A 21,233-nucleotide genomic window follows, 5' to 3' on the forward strand; every position below is an offset into this window, starting at 1 on the left:
TTTTGAAGTCTCTCCCCTTTAGGCGGTGAGGAAAACAGTGCAGGTTAGATCTCTCTGTCTCTTTTTTTTTTTTTTTTAATTTTATTGGGCTTTAAGTGCAAGTTTACAGCTCAGGTTAGTTTATCACTCAAAAATTTATACACATGCTGTTTTGGGACATTAGCTGCAATCCCCACTACGTGGCAGCACTCTGCCCGTTTCTACCCGAGATTCCCTGTGACCATTCGTCCAGGCTTCTTAGCTTGCTTTTGAGCAGGAGTTGCTCACTTGGTCTCATATATTTCATTGAACTGGGAAGCATGGTCCTCATGTGTGTTATTGTTTGTTTTATAGGCCTGTCTAATCTTTGAAAAGTAGACTTCTTAGTAGGGTGTCCAGGGACCACAGTTTTGGGGGTTCCTTCAGTCTCTGTCAGACCAGTAAGTCTGGGCTTCTTCTCATGAATTTGAATTTTGTTCTACATTTTTCTCCTTCACTATCCGGGACTCTTTATTGTGGTCCCTGTCAGAATGGTCGGTGGTGGTAGCTGGGCACCATCTAGTTCTTCTGGGCTCAGGCTGGTGGAAGCTGTGATTCATACGGCTTTTTAGCCCTTTGGGATGATATTTTCTTTGTGTCTTTTTTTTTTTTTTTCCTTTTCCTTTGCTCTGGACAGGATGGGACCAATAGATATACCTTAGATGGCTGCTCATAACCTTTTAAGACCCCAGATGCGACTCACCAAAGTAAGATGTAGAACAACTATGTTATGCCAATTGACCTAGATTTCCCCCGAGACTCTGGTCCCCAGCCCTCAGCCCCATCAACTCAGTACCTCAAGATGTTTGGATGTATCTAGGAATCTTCTATGATTTCGCCTTGGTCAAGATGTGCTGATTTCTCCTATATTGTGTATTGTTTTTTCCTTCACCAAAGTTGACACCTGTCTACTATCTAGTTAGTTATTTCCTTTCCCCTTGCCTCCCCACCCTCATAAACCATCAAAGAATTTTTTTTTCTGTGTGTAAACCTTTTCTTGAGTTTTATAATAGTGGTCTCATACAATATTTGTCCTTTTGTGATTGACTTATTTTACTCAGCATAATGGCCCCCAGATTCATCCACATTGTGAGATGCTTCTCAGGTTCATCACTGTTCTTTATCATTGTGTTGTGTGTGTATGTACCATAATTTGTTTACTCATTCATCTGTTGATGGACACTTAGGTTTTTTCCATCTTTTTGCTATTGTGAATAGTGCTGCAATGAACAGGAGTATGCACATGTTCTATTTATGTTATTGCTCTTATTTCTCTAGGATGTATTCCTAGGAGGGGGATTAGGTCTCTTTATTCATTTGTCTACTTTGCTTTTCACTTATTTTAGAGGCCCATTTACTTAATATGATGAAGAAGTCTATAATAGGGCTCACCTCAATTGCATGAGTATTTATTGAGCAATCACCATAAGTCGAGTACTTTGTTAAATGCCAGGGTTGGTGGTGTAGGGTTAGGGTAGGGTATGGTTTACAGAGAGAGTGTAATAAAGCAAAAAATACAAGCTCTGGACTCAGACTCTGGGTTCTAATCCTGGCTCCACACAGATCAGCAGTGAGACCTTGTTATTGTTATTAGGTGCTATGGACTCAATTTCGACTCATAACAACCCCATGTGACAGAATAAAACTGCCCCACAGGATTTTCTAGGCTGTAATCTTTACGGGAGCAGATCGCCAGGTCTTTTCTCCCTTGGAGCTGCTGGGTAGGTTTGAGCAGCCAGCCTTTCAGTTAGCAGCTGAGCACTTAACTGTTGTGCCACCAGGGCTAAGGAATGGTGAAACTGTGGACAAGACACATATGTGCATTAAGAGCTTCTGTCTCCTCAACTGTAATATTGAAATAATAATTCCATATTTAAGGAAATTGTAAACAGATCTGAAGCATGATATATATATTTCTATAATAGCACAAAATATAATAGCAAACAGATCGAAATGTGCCATATAACAAGTTTTTATTTTCAATGTATTATTTAGTCCCTAATCTCAGGAGTCGCTGGGTGGTGCAAACAATTAATGTGTTCAGTGGCTAACTGAGAGATTGGAAGTTCCAGTCCGCCCAGAGGCACCTTGGGAGAAAGGCCTACAGGTCTACTTCTGGAAAAAAAAAAACAAAATAAGCCACTGAAAACCCTAAAGAGCACAGTTCTATTCTGACATACATGTGGTTGCCATGAGTAGGCGTCGATTCAAGGGCAACTGGTTTGGTTTTAATCTTAAGAAACTGACAGTTGAGAAAAGGAAGTAAGCCTCACACATCCGAAAAGATTAGAGAACAGCAGAGGGCAATTCATCAGCATCACCGAGTAAGTTTGGCGGCAGCAGAAGGGAAGAAGACGAGTGTTTCAAAGCGTATGTGAAAGGAAATAAGTGCTGTGAGCAATGAGGCAACATATCATCATTCCTGCCTAGAGACTTTTTCCGAACACCTACCATCCAAGCTTCAGTGCTTATGTAATTAGAAAATGCAGGGTGATTTTTGTTCTCTCTGTGGTCAGCGTGTCTAATTTAAATTCCATTGCATTCCAGATCACATGAGGCCAACATATAAAATAAGAGCTGTTTGAATCTCTGAGATGAGATGCAACTTTTGGCTTTTCTACTTGAAGGAACAGTATCATTGCCTCTCTACTAAAAAACCAAAGAAAGACTCCCCCCCACCCCCCATGGATTGTAAGACCAAAAAGGCAGGGAAAACTGTGCCCAAAACTTGACTGAGGAATAATCTGATTTATTAATAAATTGTTACCAGTGGTTACAATTATGTAGCAACACGAACATCATCAATGGCCAATCTATTTAACCTCATTTTTTTTCCAGTTGCCCTTGAGTCAACTCCAACTCATGGCAACGCTGTGTGTGTCAGAGTAGAATTGTGCTCTACAGGGCTTTCAGTGTCTAATTTTTCAGAAGTAGATCATCAGGCCTTTCTTCCAAGGTACCTCTAGGTGGACTCGAACCTTCAACATTTTGGTTAACAGCTGAGACCATTAACCATTTGCGCTATTCAGGGACTCATTTAACCTCTGCATATAACTTCTTGCACACATGCAGTTTTTTAAGGTCAGTGATCTTCTAAATACAAGAACACCATGTGGGAAGCCCAGCTCTTGTTGTTCAGTTCTCCAGGAAACAGGTGGCAAATCAGTGAAGCCAAGATATTTAAGGCAGCGTCTCCATAAAGTTAGACTTTTTTGTCTTTTAACTTGGAAGATGTGGATATTTTCAACCTTTTAATTTTAGGCTGTCTTACTCTCATCTCCTATGGTGCTGCACACACCCTGTTAATAAGGCATGTTTCATCCAAGTAAAACGACTGGTGAGTCTACTTCCTCGTAGCTCACCTGAGGTAAACCAGTTGGCCTATCTTTGACTGCAATCAATACACCCAAATGCATACAAAAGGAAGTAAGCCTCACACTTCTGAGAGGATTAGAGAACAGCAGAGGGCAATTCATCAGAATTACAGAGTAAGTTTGGCGGCAGCAGAAGGGAAGAAGACGCATACAAATGCATACAAAAGGTCACTTTACTGAAATTCCTAAAATGTCTGGTAAAAAACTAATCTTAATTTAACAATACTCCCTCAGTCTCTCTTAAAACCAGTTTCTGGCCAATGAGATGCTTGAGTCAAATAATTGTGTAATCAAATTCTTCCCATATTCTACTAACATAGCTTGCTAATTTTAATTAATGATCATTTTTAACTCTTTCATGCAGACAGATTTTTTTTTCTTTCTTTTCTCCTAAAGCATTTATGATGCCAAAATATCAAATAGAAATTTCCCTCCTAGGCTGTTTTGGCAGACCATACGATTTTCCTTTCCAAGATGAGTTGATGCTGGCTGTGATCTCACAGCATCACTGATACAGTGCTCTCTTTTGAAAGAGGTAAATTAATTGAAGGTGGGGAAAAGTGTGGGTGTGTGAAAAGAAAAAAAATTCTCTTCTTATACAACTATTGGATAAATTGGAAGACACTGTAGAAGTCATCTGTATCTCCTCTGTAAAGTGAGGAGGCTGGATTGAATTTCCTTTGTTTCTCTTCCAGCTTCAGCATTTCATGAGTCTATCACCCACTCTACTCCGAGCTCCTGGATAAAAGACACCAGGTCTTATTCATCTTGGTATTTCCAAATCTCCTTGTAAGGCCTGACACACAGGAAGGTCTCATTCCTTGTTTTTTAATAAATGAACAAATCATATTGCTTCATTCCAATTCCTCCTGAATATAGCAAAACTCATATGTTACCATTAATGGTTCACAATTCTGTCCTTCAGGGCCACAGAATATTACATGTAAACGTATTCTATTTTATGTTTTATTGGGTTGCTCTAGAGCACACACATACAGTATCAGTGCTGATGATTTCGCTTGAGGTGGATCAGTTCCTTAATTCATTCAACAAATATTTGCAGAATACCTAGCAGGTAGTGTACTAAAGTGCTGAACTTGACATAGTTGCCTGTACCAAAGAACTTAGAGTAGAGTAGATAAGACAGACAAGACTACACAAAATAGAACACGTGCTATGAGGGGTGAGCACAAGGAGTAGCTGACCTAGTCTGAGGAATTCCTTTCCCAAAGGAAGTAATAAACAAACTCAAACATTAAATAGGGGTTAGCCTGGTGAAAGTAGGGTGGAGGGTGGATGGCATCGAAGGTAGTAAGAACTACAGGTCCCAGAGTTGGTATCTATTTAGAGGGTAATAAAGATTTTTTTTAAAGACCCTGGAAGAGTCTCATGTTACTGGGAGCAGTATGACCTAATTTGTGTTTTAGCAAAGTTTCTCTTGTTGCAGCCACAAAATTAGAAAGTGGCAAGATCAGAGGATGGCCAGGAGAAGTAGAAACTTCGTCATGAAGATAAAGACCTTGGCAGTGGACATGAAGAGAATTAGATGGATTCTGGATATACTGAGGAAGACAGTGAAGGATTGGAAGTGGGGATGGGGAGTAAAAGAATGTGATGAATTAAAGAAGTCAAGTCTGATGCCTGCCTTGAAAATTGAGGGAGGGCTATGTCATTTGCTAAGAAGCACTTCTAAAGTAGTAGCACTTTGGGAGGGCAGGGAAGTGATGATGAACTCCATAGGCCAGTCAAGAGATACCCCAAATTAGATGCCCAATAGTCAGTTGATTATACAGATCTGGATCTTAGGAGAGAATTTTGGGTTGAAATTATAATCATATAGAGTTGATAGCTATCAATGTACAGACAGAACTTGAAGCTATTTAGAATGAATACCTGGGAAGGCAAGAGGACTGAGGAATCCTAAGAAATACCAGTCTTTAAAAGCCATTCAAATATTTCACTTGGTGATTAATGCCACTTGCTGTCTCTAGTCCTAAGGACCAGATTCACTCTAGGTCAGAAGGGATCTGACAAAGCACTTTCCATGGTGATCCAAGCCGGGAGCTCTGTGTAGGGACAAAGCCAGGCTTAAGGCACTTCAGGACGTCGCACATAAATTATCAACTACTCAGTTGAAAGGATTTGCAAATCTTGTTTGGTCATGTGGGTGTGGAGAAGAGGAACAGAGCTAATTATGAAATATGTGGGAGCCTACGGAATGTTCCTGGGCTCAATTCAACAGTATTTTCATAGATGGCTTGAGCACTACAGACAGAAGGTATAATATAATAAAAATCCATCTAGGATAGAGAATCCTTGTGTTTGTCACTAAGCTGTTGCTAGGGAGCCTGGCACAAGTCTTTATTCTCATTGTCTACCCAAATCACAAACACAACTTAATCAAAGGGAAGGAGCAGGTGAAGAAGATGGCAGCTGTGATATTATCAAAAAAACTGATGGTTGCAAAGAGCCACAACCAAGAAAACCACTTACAGGAGTCCCAGGGAGGTATACATGGTTAACATGCTCTGCTGCTAACCTACAGGTTGGAAGTTCAAGTCCACCCAGAGGCACTTTGGAAGGTCTGCCAACTACTTCTGAAAAATTAGTCATTGGGAAGGGAGTGGGGAAGAGCACTTACATCTCTGATACTAACCTGAAATCAAGAGCTTTTGGCATAACACTTGAGTCATATATGTATGATGTTTCAGCAGTCATGAATGCTGGTCTCAGAAGTACTTCTATAAGCAGGGTGAGGCAGAAATCCATAACTAAACAAATAATAGTTTCTTTTATAATTTTATAAAACCCTGGGGACATTGGAGTTTTTTTTTGTTTGTTTTGTTTTGGTTGTTTGACATAATCTGGACTATATTGAGCTACTGAAGATCCCATCTGCTGAAGCCTTCTAAGCTTGTTATCAATCTTATAACAAATATTTTGATTTAGTAAGGAGCTTATTCTGGGGAATGCAGAACCATCCAAAATGTGTTATATTAAGGGTTTTGGTTATTTTCTTAGTCAAGCATCTGCTACAAACTGCTTATTTTGAGAAGTGATCTTTCTGCTGTCAGTTCAGTTCCGAGGGTATAATGAATCCCTAAGATTTGACATCTCACTAAAAATAGATATGTGGACTGTTGTGGACTGTTGTTAGGTTCCATTAAATTGAAGTTGACTCATAGGGACCCATGTAACAGAGTAGGGTTTTCTTGGCTGTAATCTTCACAGGAGCAGATCACTAGGTCTTTCTCCTGCTAAACTGCTGGGTGGGTTCAAATCGCCAAACTTTCAGTTATCAGACAAGCACTTAACCATTGCACCACCACGGTTCCTTATATGTGGATTAGTGGCAGATAATAAGGTCCCCAAAACGTAATCACATATGTTGTTTAGAAACCTCCCAAGGTTTGGAAACTTTTAACAGGAATCTGAACACTATACCTTGGCCTGAGATGGTCTTGTAAATAGTTTTTTAACATAAAGTCCATCCTTTTTAATTACCTTTGTAGTGGGATGCTCTAACTAAAACTAACTCGTTGCCATCGAGTCAATTCCAACTCACAGTGACCTTGTAAGACAAGGAAGAGCTGCCCCATAGGTTTCCAAGGAACAGCTGATGGATTTGAACTGCCCACCTTTTGGTTAGCAGCCGAGCTCTTAACCACTTCAACATCAGGGCTCCACAACTAAAATTAGACCCTAATATTCTGAAAAGTTGATGGTTAAAAGGGCAAGAAGCTTCCAACAGTTTTCCTGTTTCTTGGCTGCCCTTTATTTTGAGAAAATCGGTTTGTTGGATCTTTTTTTTTTTAATAATTTTTATTGTACTTTAAGTGAAAGTTTACAAATCAAGTCAGTCTCTCACACAAAAACCCATATACACCTTGCTACACACTTTCAATTACTCTCCCCCTAATAAGGCAGCCTGCTCTCTCCCTCCACTCTCTCTTTTCTTGTCCTTTTCACCAGTTTCTAACCACCTCCATCCTCTCATCTCCCCTCCAGGCAGGAGATGCCAACATAGTCTCAAGTGTCCACCTGATCCAAGAGGCTCACTCCTCACCAGCATCCCTCTCCAACCCATTGCCCAGTTCAAGCCATGTCTGAAGAGTTGGCTTCAGGAATAGTTCCTGTCCTGGGACAACAGAAGGTCTGGGGGCCATGACCACCAGGGTCCTTCCAGTCTCAGTCAGGCCATTAAGTCTGGTCTTTTTATGAGAATTTGGGGTCTGCATCCCACTGCTCTCCTGCTCCCTCAGGGGTTCTCTATTGTGTTCCCTGTCAGGGCAGTCATTGGTTGTAGCCAGGCACCACCTAGTTCTTCTGGTCTCAGGATGATGTAGTCTCTGGTTCATGTGGCCCTTTCTGTCTCTTGGGCTCATAATCAGCTTGTGTCCTTGGTGTTCTTCATTCTCCTTTGATCCAGGTGGGTTGAGACCAATTGATGCATCTTAGATGGCTGCTTGCTAGCGTTTAAGACCCCAGACGCCACTCTTCAAAGTGGGATGCAGAATGTTTTCTCAATAGATTTTATTATACCAATTGACATAGATGTCCCCTGAAACCATGGTTCCCAGACCCCTGCCCCTGCTACGGTGGCCTTCGAAGCATTCAGTTCATTCAGGAAACTTCTGTGCTTTTGGTTTAGTCCAATTGTGCTGACCTCCCCTCTACTGTGTGCTCTTTCCCTTCACCTAAAGTAGTTCTTATCTACTATCTAATTAGTGAATACCCCCTCCCACCCTCCCTCCCTCCCTCCCCCCTTTCGTAACCACGAAAGAATGTTTTCTTCTCAGTTTAAACTGTTTCTCAAGTTCTTATAATAGTGGCCTTATACAATATTTGTCCTTTTGCAACTAATTTTACTCAGCATAATGCCTTCCAGGTTCCATGTTATGAAATGTTTCACAGATTCCTCACTGTTCTTTATTGATGCATAGTATTCCATTGTATGAATATACCATAATTTATTTATCCATTCATCCATTGATGGGCACCTTAATTGCTTCCATCTTTTTGCTATTGTAAACAGTGCTGCAATAAACATGCATGTGCATATATCTGTTCGTGTAAAGGCTCTTATTTCTCTAGGATATATTCCAAGGAGTGGGATTGCTGGATCGTATGGTAGTTCTATTTCTAGCTTTTTAAGGAAGCGCCAAATCGATTTCCAAAGTGGTTGTACCATTTGACATTCCCACCAGCACTGTTTACATGTTCCAGTCTCTCCACAGCCTCTCCAACATTTATTATTTTGTGTTTTTTGGATGAATGCCAGCCTTGTTGGAGTAAGATGGAATCTCATTGTAGTTTTGATCTGCATTTCTCTAATGGCTAATGATCGTGAACATTTCCTCATATATCTGTTAGCTACCTGAATGTCTTCTTTAGTGAAGTGTCTATTGCCCATTTTTTAATTGGGTTATTTGTCTTTTTGCACTGTAACGTAGATTTTAGAGATCAGGCGCTGATCAGAAATGTCACAGCTAAAAACTTTTTCCCAGTCTGTATTTAGTCTTTCTACTCTTTTGGTGAAGTCTTTGGATGAGCATGTAAGTGTTTGGTTTTTAGGAGCTCCCAGTTATCTAGCTTTTCTTCTACATTTTTTATAATGTTTTGTATACTGTTTATGCCATGTATTAGGGCTCCTAACGTTGTCCCTATTTTTTCTTCCATGATCTTTATCCTTTTAGATTTTATATCTAGGTCTTTGATCCATTTTGAGTTAGTTTTTGTGCATGGAGTGAGGTATGGGTCTTGTTTCATTTTTTTGCAGATGGATATCCAGTTATGCCAGCACCATTTGTTAAAAAGACTGTCTTTTCCCCAGTTAACTGTTCTGGGGCCTTTGTCAAATATCAACTGCTCATATGTGGATGGATTTATGTCTGGATTCTCAACTCTGTTCCATTCGTCCATGTATCTGTTGTTGTACCAGTACCAGGCTGTTTTGACTACTGTGGCGGTATAATAGGTTCTAAAATCAGGTAAAGTAAGGTCTCCCACTTTGTTCTTCTTTTTCAGTAATGCCTTATTTATCCAGGGCCTCTTTCCCTTCCATATGAAATTGGTGATTTGTTTCTCCATGTCATTAAAGACTGTCCTTGGGATTTGGATCAGAATTGCATTAAATGTATAGAGAGCTTTTGGTAGAATAGACATTTTTATAATGTTAAGTCTTCCTATCCACGAGCAAGGTATGTTCTTCCACTTATGTAAGTCTCTTTTGCTTTCTTGCAGAAGTGTACTGTAGTTTTCTTTGTATAAGTCTTTTACATCTCTGGTAAGATTTATTCCTAAGTATTTTATCTTCTTGGGGGCTACTGTAAATGGCATTGATTTGGTGATTTCCTCTTCGATGTTCTTTTTGTTGGTGTAGAGCAATCCAACTGGTTTTTGTATGTTTATCTTGTATCCTGATACTCTGCTGAAGTCTTCTATTAGTTTCAGTAGTTTTCTGGAGGATTCCTTAGGGTTTTCTGTGTATAAGATCATGTTACCTGCAAATAGAGATAATTTTACTTCCTGCTTGCCAATCTGGATGCCCTTTATTTCTTTATCTAGCCTAATTGCTCTGGCTAGGACTTCCAGCATAATGTTGAATAAGAGTGGTGATAAAGGGCATCCTTGTCTGGTTCCCGATCTCAGTGGGAATGTTTTCAGGCTCTCTCCATTTAGGGTGAGGTTGGCTGTTGGCTTTGTATAAATGTTCTTTACTGTGTTGAGGAATTTTCCTTCTATTCCTACTTTGCTGAGAGTTTTTATCATGAATGAGTGTTGAACTTTGTCAAATGCCTTTTCTGCATCAGTTGATAAAATCATGCGATTTTTGTCTTTTGTTTTATTTATGTGGTGTACTACATTAATTGTTTTTCTAATGTTGAACCATCCCTGCATACCTGGTATGAATCCCACTTGGTCATGGTGAATTATTTTTTTGATATGTTGTTAAATTCTATTGGCTAGAATTTTGTTGAGGATTTTTGCATCTACATTCATGAGGGATATAGGTCTATAATTTTCTTTTCTTGTGGTGTCTTTACCCGGTTTTGGTATCAGGGATATGGTGGCTTCATAGAATGAATTTGGTAGTATTCCATCCTTTTCTATGCTCTGAAATACCTTTAGTAGTGGTGGTGTTAACTCTTCTCTGAAAGTTTGGTAGAACTCTGCAGTGAAGTAGTCCAGACGAGGGCTTTTTTTTTGTTGGTAGTTTTTTGATTACCTTTTCAATCTCTTCTTTTGTTATGGGTCTATTTAGTTGTTCTACCTCCATTTGTGTTAGTTTAGGTAGGTAGTGTGTTTCTAGGAATTCATCCATTTCTTCTAGGTTTTCAAATTTGTTTGAGTATAGTTTTTCATAGTAATCTGATACGATTCTTTTAATTTCAGTTGGGTCTGTTGTAATATCACCCATCTCATTTCTTATTTGGGTTATTTGCTTCATCTCCTGTTTTTCTTTTGTCAGTTTGGCCAATGGTTTATCAATTTTGTTGAGTTTTTCAAAAAACCAGCTTTTGGCCTTGTTAATTCTTTCAATTGTTTTTTCTGTTTTCTATTTCATTTAGTTCAGCTCTAATTGTTATTATTTGTTTTCTTCTGGTGCCTGTGGGTTTCTTTTGTTGCTCCTTTTCTTTTTGTTCAAGTTGTAGGGATAGTTCTTTAATTTTGGCCCTTTCTTCTTTTTGGATGTGCGCATTTATTGATATAAATTGGCCTCTGAGCACCGCTTTTGCTGTGTCCCAAAGGTTCTAATAGGAAGCGTTTTCATTCTCATTGGATTCTATGAATTTCTTTATTCCATCCTTAATGTGTTCTATAATCCAGTCTTTTTTCAGCAGGGTATTGTTCAGTTTACAAGTGTTTGATTTCTTTTCCCATTATTGATTTCCACTTTTATGGCCTTATGGTTAGAGAAGATGCTTTGTAATATTTCAGTATTTTGGATTCTGCTAAGGCTTGCTTTATGACCTAATATGTGGTCTATTCTAGAGAATGTTCCATGTGCACTAGAAAAGAAAGTATAGTTGGTTACTGTTGGGTGGAGTGTTCTATATATGTCTATGAGGTCAGGTTGGTGGATTGTGGCATTTAGATCTTCCGTGTCTTTATTGAGCTTCTTTCTGGATGTCCTGTCCTTCACCGAAAGTAGTGTGTTGAAGTCTCCTACTATTACTGTGGAGCTGTCTATCTCACTTTTCAATGCTGATTAAGTTTGTTTTATGTATCTTGCAGCCCTGTCACTGGGTGCATAAATATTTAATATGGTTATATCTTCTTGTATTGTCTGTTTAATCATTATATTGTGTCCTTCCTTATCCTTTCTGATGGATTTAACTTAAAAGTCTATTTTGTCAGAAATTTATATTGCCACTCCTGCTCTTTTTTGATTGTTGTTTGCTTGATATATTTTTTCCATCCTTTGAGTTTTCGTTTATGTCTCTAAGTCTAAGGTGTGTCTCTTGTAGGCAACATATAGACGGATCCTGTTTTTTAATCCATTCTGACACTCTCTCTTTATTGGTGCATTTAGTCCATTTACATTCAGGGTAATTATGGATAGGTATGAATTTAGTGCTATCATTTTGATTTCTTTTTTTGTGTGTTGATAGCTTCCTTTTCCCACTTGATTTTATGTGCTGAGTAGATTTTCTTTATGTATTGTCCTTTCCTCATATTTGTTGTTGTCAATTTTTTTTCTGCTGAGTCTGTATTTTTCCCTTGTATTTTATTTTGATGAGTCGGATAGTTTGTCTCCTTTGTGGTTACCTTATTATTTACCCTTATTTTTCTAAATTTATAACTAACTTTTATTTCTTTGTATCGCTGTATCTTCCTCTCTGTATGGAAGGTGTATGATTACATTTCTTAGTCCCTCTTTATTATTTTAATGTTGTCTTCTTTTATATAATAACATCGCCATTACCCTGTGTTGGGCCTTTTTTTAATCTTGCTTTTTTTTTTTTTTTTTGGATTTCCCTTTCTGGGTTGACTTCTGGTGCTCTGCCCAGTGTCCTAGTCTTGGGTCGATACCTGATATTATTGATTTTCTAACCAAAGAACTCCCCGTAGTATTTCTTGTAGTTTTGGTTTGGTTTTTATGAATTCCCTCAACTTGTGTTTATCTGGAAACGTCTTAATTTCACCTTCATATTTAAGAGACAGTTTTGATGGACATATGATTCTTGGCAGGCAATTTTTTTCCTTCAATTTTTTAAATATGTCATCCCATTGCCTTCTTGCCTGCATGGTTTCTGCCGAGTAGTCCGAGCTTATTCTTATTGGCTCTCCCTTATAGGTGACTTTTCTTTTATCCCTCGCTGCTCTTATAATTGTCTCCTCATCTTTCGTTTTGGCAAGCTTGATTATAATATGTCTTGGTGACTTTATTTTAAAATCTACCTTATGTGGAGTTCGATGAGCATCTTGGATAGATATCTTCTCATCTTTCACAATACCAGGGAAGTTTTCTGCCAACAAATCCTCAACAATTTTCTCTGCATTTTCTCCCTCCCTGTTCTGGTACTCCAATCATTCATAGGTTATTTCTCTTGATAGAGTCCCACATGATTCTTAAGGTTTCTTCTTCTTTTTTTAATTCTTTTATCTGGTTTTCTTCAAATGTATTAGTGCCAAGTGATTTATCTTCGAGTTCAGAAATTCTAGCTTCTACTTGCTCAATTCTGCTCTTCCAACTTTCTATTGAGTTATCTAACTCTGTAATTTTATTGTTAATCTTCTGAATTTCTGATTGCTGTCTGTCTATGGATTTTTCCAGCTTATTAAATCTTTCATTATGTTCCTGAATAACCTTCTGAGTTCTTCAGTTGCTTTATCTGTGTGTTCTTTGGCTTGTTCTGCGTATTGCCTCATTTCCTTCCTGATGTCTTGAAGGGTTCTGTATATTAAACTTTTGTATTCTGCGTCTGGTAATTCCAGGAATGCACTTTCATCTAAAAGATCCCTGGATTCTTTGTTTTGAGAGCCTGTTGAGGTGATCATGGCCTGTTTCTTTATGTGACTTGATATTGATAGCTGTCTCCGAGCCATCTATAAGTTATTGTATTAGTTTATGCTTGCTTACTGTGTCGTAGCTGCTTGCTTTGTTTTGTTTTGTTATACCCCTGTGGGTTGCTTGAGTGAGCTAGCTTGATTATTTTTGCCTTTGGATCTCTGGTGTCCTGTCCCCAGCTGGCTAGAGCTGTTATCGGGTATATCAGTCTAGGAGTCCATTCAGTTTTCTTGCATGAATTCAGCTCAGGTTTCCAGGTAGCTGATATGAAGTGTGTGGTACAGGCTCTGCCCTACAGTCTTAGAGGGGCAGGGATGATTGGCGTATATATCAGTATCTGATTGCGGCAGGGGGTCAGGCTCTGAACAAGGCAGGGGGCTGAGAACCAACCCCCAAGTGTCTCTGAGGAAAATGCATCTCTGTTCCCTAGAGCGTGCTGGTGGGTGGGTTCTTCAGAGGGACCATGGGCACCCAAAGATTTTGTTGTAAGGACTGGGAGGTACCAGTTATCCCTGGGCTCCTGTCGCAGGTGGCTGGGCAACCCAAGTAGAGCCATCAGTCCTTAGGTCCCTATTGTGGGTAGGTGAGGACCTTGTTTAATAGGCAAAGCAATGTCAAACGTCAAACACCCACCTCTCCACCACACCGCTGAAATGGTTAGAGTTTGCCAACAAGGGCCTATTCTCCCAAAATAGGCCCACACAGGTCCATGCAGAAGGGAAAGGTGCCCAAGGTCCACGGACGGTTTATGCCTGGACAGGAGCCACTTCTGTCCTGAGCTCCCCCAGTTAATGGAGCTAGCAAATTATCTTTTCCCCCTAGTTGGAAATTTTTTCCTTCCCCAAGGCTGGGAGGACGGCTCCAGGTGCCCATCAGGGTCTATCTCAGGCCCAGGGATTCAGCCGCCGAAGCTGAGTTGGGGGTGGTGGTGGGGTGCGGTAAAATATACACAAATACTTAGCTTTTGCCGAGAGCGCCCTTCTGCTCAGGTTCCGGAGGTGTGAGTGGGCTGTGTGGCCGTCTGCTTCTCCCTGAGGAAACTGCGGCAGAACGCTAGGACCAGCCTGCGGCTAGCGCCCCAAGAATGGTGCCTGAGGGCTCCCTGCGATTCAGGTCTGGTAACTCATCTCCACTTCTGAACGGCCTCTTCCTCTCCCTACCCCTCAGTTCGTTGTCTAAGCTTGCCTTTGATGCTCAGGGCTCCCAGCTTGTCACAAATATACTCGTTTCCCTTGTTTTTTGGGGTCTTTGTTGTAAAGAGGGCTCGACGGAAGCGTCCGTGTATTCCGCCATCTTGGCTCTGCCTCCTTGTTGGATCTTTTGAGTACACACGATATAGCAGAAGTCCAGGTCTGGATGGTGGAATGGAGTTTTTGTCACCATATTGCAGTACTCAGTTTATCTCCCTGCACAGCAGTATGCTTTAGCATAACTCCTCTATCTGGAAATCAGACCTCTTCACACTTCAGTTCCACCTCATCTCCTCCACACACCCACCCATGAAAAACAGATCTTCAGAACTGCAACTCCACTCACAATGAAGACAAACGTATACTCTACTACTCACAGCAGGTTAGCAACTCCATCTTCTCTCTTTTCTTCCTCCCTGGCTGAGTGTAAAAGAGGTTGTAGGAGACGGAGGAGCCACATGACAAAAAGAGTGTAGGTTTTTGTCAATTGGTGCATGTTTTTGCTATATATTATATTGCTGTATATTATGTATAATTTTGTGTATATTCTCAACAACAAAAAATAAAATTATTTAAAAAATAGTCTAGGTTTCTGAATGACTATAGAGAAGGTGGGAAAACCCTGGTGGCCTAGTGGTTAAGTGCTATGGCTGCTCACCAAGAGGTCAGCAGTTCAAATCCACCAGGCATTCCTTGGGAACTCTATGGCGCAGTTTTACTCTGTCCTATAGGGTCGACATGAGTCAGCAGCGACTGGATGGCGACAGGTTTAGTTTTTGGTTTTTAGAGGAGGTGGAGCCCTGGTGAGCAGTGGTTAAGAACTTGCCTGCTAACCAAAAAGGCTGACAGTTCAAATCCACCAGCTGCTCCTTGGAAACCCTATGGGGGCAGGTCTACTTTGTCCTATAGGTCGCTATGAGTTGGCATTGGCTTGAAGGCAATGGGGATATAGAAAGTCCCTCATGAACCAAGAACTTTGGTTGGTTCTTTATAAAATATCTGTTACAGTAGTTTTCATTGCCTTAACTAATACAATACCCAGACTGTCTTGAAAAAATCAAAGTTCTAATGTACCTGAAATACTATGTATTTACATACTAAAATTATATAAATTTTTCCATTGATGCATATTTATTACTACAAATACTAAAAAAAAAAGTTCAGGCAATTTTGCAGTGGTGTGCAAACATTAATGGACATAAAACTACCTAGGGTACTGTTAAAAATGCAAATTCCTAAGCAGCACCTCAAGAAATTCTGATTCTGTAGACTTGAAGTAGGGCTCAGGAACTGACACTTTACCAGCACTCTAAGAGATTCTAAGCACTGACTGAAGAACTTAGAAGTTAAAAATGTAGACTCATGAAACAGGCTAGGTTTGAATCCCGGCTCTGCCACTCACGTGAGCCAATAGATTTTATCTTTCTTGATACTCCATATCTTCGTCTATAAAACAGAAATAATAATAGAAGTCATCTCTTTGGTGTACTTGGCCCAACATAAGGCTTGATGAAATATTAGTTCGTATTATAAAACATAATTAAAATAGAATTAAATAAGGTTAACATTTTTATTGTGAAAATTTTCAAACATATGTAAAAGCAGAGATAATACTATAAGGCCCTTCCATATATTAATTACCTCTAACAAGGTTGAAGAGTTCATATTTGCCAACTTAAAAATTTAGGACACAGATATAGTAATCAAGACAGTGTAATATTTTCATAAAGACAAACACAGAGATCAATGGAATGATAGAATAAAATTGAAAGTCTGGAAATAAACCCATATTTACAGTCTATTGATTTTTGACAATGGTGCCAAGACAATTCAATGGGCAAAGAAGTCTCTTTCAACAAATGGTGCTGAGATAACTGGATATCCACATGCAAAAGAATGAAGTTGAACCCCTACCTCATATCATATATAAAAATTAGCTCAGGATGGATCAAAGACCTAAATATCAAAGCTAGAACTATAACATTCTTAGAAGAAAACATAAGGGTAAATTTTTGTGACCTTGGTTTAAGCAATGGTTTCTCAGATATGACATCAAAAGAAAAAGTAGGTGTGTTGGATGTCATCAAAATTTAAAACTTTTGTGCATCAAAGGATACCATCAAGAAAGTGAAAAGATAGCCCACAGAATATGAGAAAAATTTTCGCAATTTATATATCTGATAAGGAACTTGTATCTAGGATATATAAAGAAATATAACAATTCAATAATTAAAAGACGAATCTCAACTTAAAAATGGGCAAAGCATATGAACAGACATTTCCTCAAAGAAGATACACATATGCCCAATAAGCACATGAAAAGATGCTTAACATACATCATTAGTCATCAGGGAAATGCCAGTCAAAGCCACAATAAGATACCACTTTACAATCACTGGTATGGCTATAAGGCCCCTGGATGGTGCAAAACGTTTGTGCTTGACTACCAACTTAAAGGTCGGTGGTTCAAACCCACTCAGCAGCACTGCAGAAGAAAGAAAAGCCTGGTGATCTGCTTCCATAAAAATTACAGCCAAGAAAACCCTATGGAGCAGGTCTACTCTATAACACATAGGGTCGCCATGAGTCAGAACTGACCTGAAGGCAATGGGTTTAGGATAACAATAATCAAAAAGACAGATAATAACAAGGTTGGGGAGGATGTGGAGAAGTTGGAACCCCCCTACACTGCTGATGGGAATGTAAAATGGTGTAGCCACTTTGGAAAACAGTCTGAGTTTCTCCAAGTTTCAACATAAAGCTACCATATGAACCAGCAATTCCACGTCTAAGTATATACCCAAGAGAAGTGAAAGCATATATCACACAAAAACACAGAGACAAATGTTCATTGCAGCATTATTCATAATAGCCAAAAAGTGGGAACCACCCAAATGTCCATCTATTGATGAAGGGGTAAACAAATATGGTATATCCATACAAAATAGTGTTCGGAATAAACAGAAATTTACTGGTACATACGATAGCATGAATGAACCTTGAAAACATTATGCTAAGTGAAAGAAGCCAGTCAGCAAGGATGAGACCCAATAACCAAGCAGTTTCTGTTCAGTGGACCCTGACTTACGGCAGCCCTATATGTGTCAGAGTAGAAGAGTGATTCAGAGGGTTTTGAATGGTTGACTTACCAGAGTAAATTGCCAGGTCTTTCTTCTAAAGTACTCAAACCTCCGACCTTTTGGTTATCAGCCCAGCGCATTAACTCATTGACCCTTTGCACCACCCAGGGATGCTGAAGTGATGAGAGACTCCTCTAAATCATATGAGGATTCTGAAAGACAGGCAATTCTGTGGCTCCACAAAACTTTTCAAGTTTGTAGCATGGGTTCAGTGTGCCTAACTGCTCTCGAAAATGTATGGCTTTATTTAATTTAGTGAGAAGGTTCACAAATTAAGAAAGAAAAGGAGGAGACACAGTGGAAATGACAAAATTGCCTTGTGAACCAGCTGACAGAAAAGAAACAATTAGCAATGGTTGGCAGGGAGGATTGTAAGAGGAAGAAGGTTAAGTGGTGTGTGCGTGTGTGTGTGTGTGTGTGTAAGAAAGAAATTACCTTTGCTGGCATATGCAGAGCTGGGAGTAGTGAATATCTCAAAGAAATTCTGGAGTATTACAAGTTCACCGTGTGTCTGAGGAAAACCCATTAGGAAAAAAAAAAAAAAGATCATGTCATGAAGTCAATTCCAACTCATAGTGACCCTATAGGACAGAGTAGAACTACCCCCATTGAGTTTCCAAGCACTGTCTGGTGGATCTGAGCTGCTAACCTTTTCGTTAGCAGCAGTAGCACTTAACCAGTACATCACCAGGGTTTCCACCACTGACAGAGGAAGAAAGCAAGCATCAAGTCGCGCTTCTGACAGTTTCCCAGACTGGCCACTAGGTGGCAAGATCGGCCCAACACAGTCTTCTGACAAAAAGAGAAAGGAAATGGGTAGTACAGGAATAAGTCCCCAATGGCTGTTTGAACATACAGTAAACTTATAAGCCAAGAAGTCATACCTTATAAAATGTTATTTGTAAGTATATATAAGAATAATACTAATAAAAAAAAATACAAGCCAGGTGGGTAACTGAAACATAAAATCTCCCCAATGGTTGTTAAACACCAGTTTTTGCTCTCACCAAATCTTCCAGCTGAGGAATTTTTCCTGACTTAAAAACAGGTTTAACCTGAAAAAGAGAGTAACAGTAAGTCATTAGGTGTTCAGACCACAAAAATACATTTGGATTTTAATTTTACTGTCAGCACTTTGGAGCCTAACTATCACATTTCAAATCGTTTTCGTGGGGAAAGTTTTAATTTCAAACTTAGTATGCCGAGAGCGTATCTCCTCTTCCCACTCTCCTCCCAGATGGTGGGGATTTCTTCAGCTCTAAAAAAAAAATTTTTTTTTATTCCAGAGTGGGAAATTGTAACACACGGTTTCAAGGATAAAAGGCAGTGTGGGCTCCTTTTTTCTTCCCATCTCATCAGACCTTCTGCTTCTATTTTCAGTGGTGTTTTCCATACAGATTTCAGTCCTTTCCCGTTCCTCCACACACCAGAAGAATGTGTGACCCCCATGACTGTCTTGAAACAACATTTGTAAGGTTTCCAAAGGTTTTTTTTTTGTTTAATTAGGTTTGGTTTCACTGTTAGTTACAACAGGAAGCAGTCAAGGGGCAACAACAACAAACAAAGAGAAAGTTGCAAAGTTTCAAACAATTCCGCAATAAATAGCCACACAATGAGGGTTGTCCCTGGTGTTCATTGGAATGTAAATGACTTGAAGCTTTGGTTATTTTCGCTGCTTTGCAGCCACAGCTTAGTTTTGTTGAGAACCCTGCCCCATCCTTCAAACTCTTTCAATCCTTGGCTGTCCTTCAAGAGGTTTCTCCACCACCCCGCCTTTCATTCCTCACCCCCACTTCTTTTATTTAATACTTGCTGAAAAAAAGTTACAGATACTCATGGAATGTTTTGAGATACAAAAAGAATTAAAATTAAATGAGATTTAATTATATTCAGAAGAAAACCGAGATTTTTTTGCCCAAGTTTTCTTTCTTCAGAAAGGAAGGCCATCATGTGCTTTTTCTTACTAGAATAGGGGGTGAGGAAGAGGGGAAGTTGAAGTGAACGCTTGGACAGAAACTGAGGGTGCTGCAGCGGAGACAGCTCACAGACTGAGAAACGGGAAGGGGCGATGGACGCCCAATATATGCTTCGTGTCCAGTAAGTCCTGTTGTATGTTATTCAGGATCTTCCTAACCACGAAATCTTTTTCAATTTAAGTTAATTAATGGAGGCTCAGTTTGGTTTAGTAAAAAAAAAAAAAAAAATTCTTAATTATATATAATTGAGGCAGATGCTATCAGTACTTCAGCTTTTTCTGTGTCTAGACTGGATCAACATCTAGCTGCCAGCAACAGGTGCCTTTGGCCAAAGACTGTCTCTGGTCACTGTAATCCACTTGGCTGTACCTGGTTTGGAAATAACAGTCATCTGGGGAGTAGCCCTTAAAAAATGACTATAGGGTTGCTATGAGTCGGAATCAACTCGATGGCAACGAGTTGGTTTATAGAAACTAGAGGAGCAATACCCCAGCTCCTGTGTCCTGCTGGAGCTCTGGTGGTGCAGAGGTTAAGAGCTCTGGCGAGGTACAGCTGCTGACCAAAAGTCGGCTGTTTGAATCCACCAGCTGCTCCTTGGAAACCCTATGGAACAGTTTTACTCTGTCCTGCCGGGTCTCTATGAGTCAGAATTGACTAGACGGCAACAGGTTTGGCTTGGTTTTTGGTTTGTGTCCTGTTGGGGATATAGCTCTGAGGTTTGTGTTTTAGGGGACCCCAGACTTCCCAGCAGGGTTACTTTCCAGTTGTTCATTGTGGTAACTGACTTGGTAACACAGACTTTATTGAAGGCCTTCTCTTCCTTGCCTCTCTTTCCCACTTGCCAGTGGTATTTCCTGGGATCATCACCTTCCAAATAAACTACTTACTCTTGAATCCTTATCTCACGGAGTCTGCTTTAAAAAAAAAAAAAAAAAAAGGGAAACCCAAATTAAGACAATCTAAATAAATGGATTTTAAAATAAGTAAAGCTTTGATTATAATCACATGAATGGTTGTGCTAAGGTCAAGGGGGAATAGTTTATTATCTTTAATAGTCCCCTTAAATTCTTATTTATATTGTGGATTTCTGGTCAGTTACCCATGCCCTTGTAACAGAGCAAATACAATGGCAGGTGGATAGTGATAATTCTGAATTAAGTGGTGACTGAATAATGATGTCTGACGACTACAGAGATAAGCGATTTTAACTTCAATATCCCCTTCTTGACTATTGAGAGGCAAAATTATTAATAATATTTAAGAGATAAAGGGACATAAAATATAAAGAAGCCAAAAATTAGAAGATATCCCTTTCCAGTTGAAAACTGACTTAATAATGGTTTGAGACCAATTAAAACATAAATATCCATGTATAAAACCTGTTTCATCCCCATAGACACAAAAATATACCTAATCATATCACAAACGCACTATTTCTGGCTATCAATAAAACTGTTTTCAAATACCTAAATGTCTTTACTATACTGAAAAGCAAAATACTTTTCAGAAATGTAAGCAAA

The sequence above is a fragment of the Elephas maximus genome, chromosome 1 (genome assembly GCF_024166365.1).
Source record: "Elephas maximus indicus isolate mEleMax1 chromosome 1, mEleMax1 primary haplotype, whole genome shotgun sequence".
NCBI classification, from domain to species: Eukaryota; Metazoa; Chordata; class Mammalia; order Proboscidea; family Elephantidae; genus Elephas; species Elephas maximus.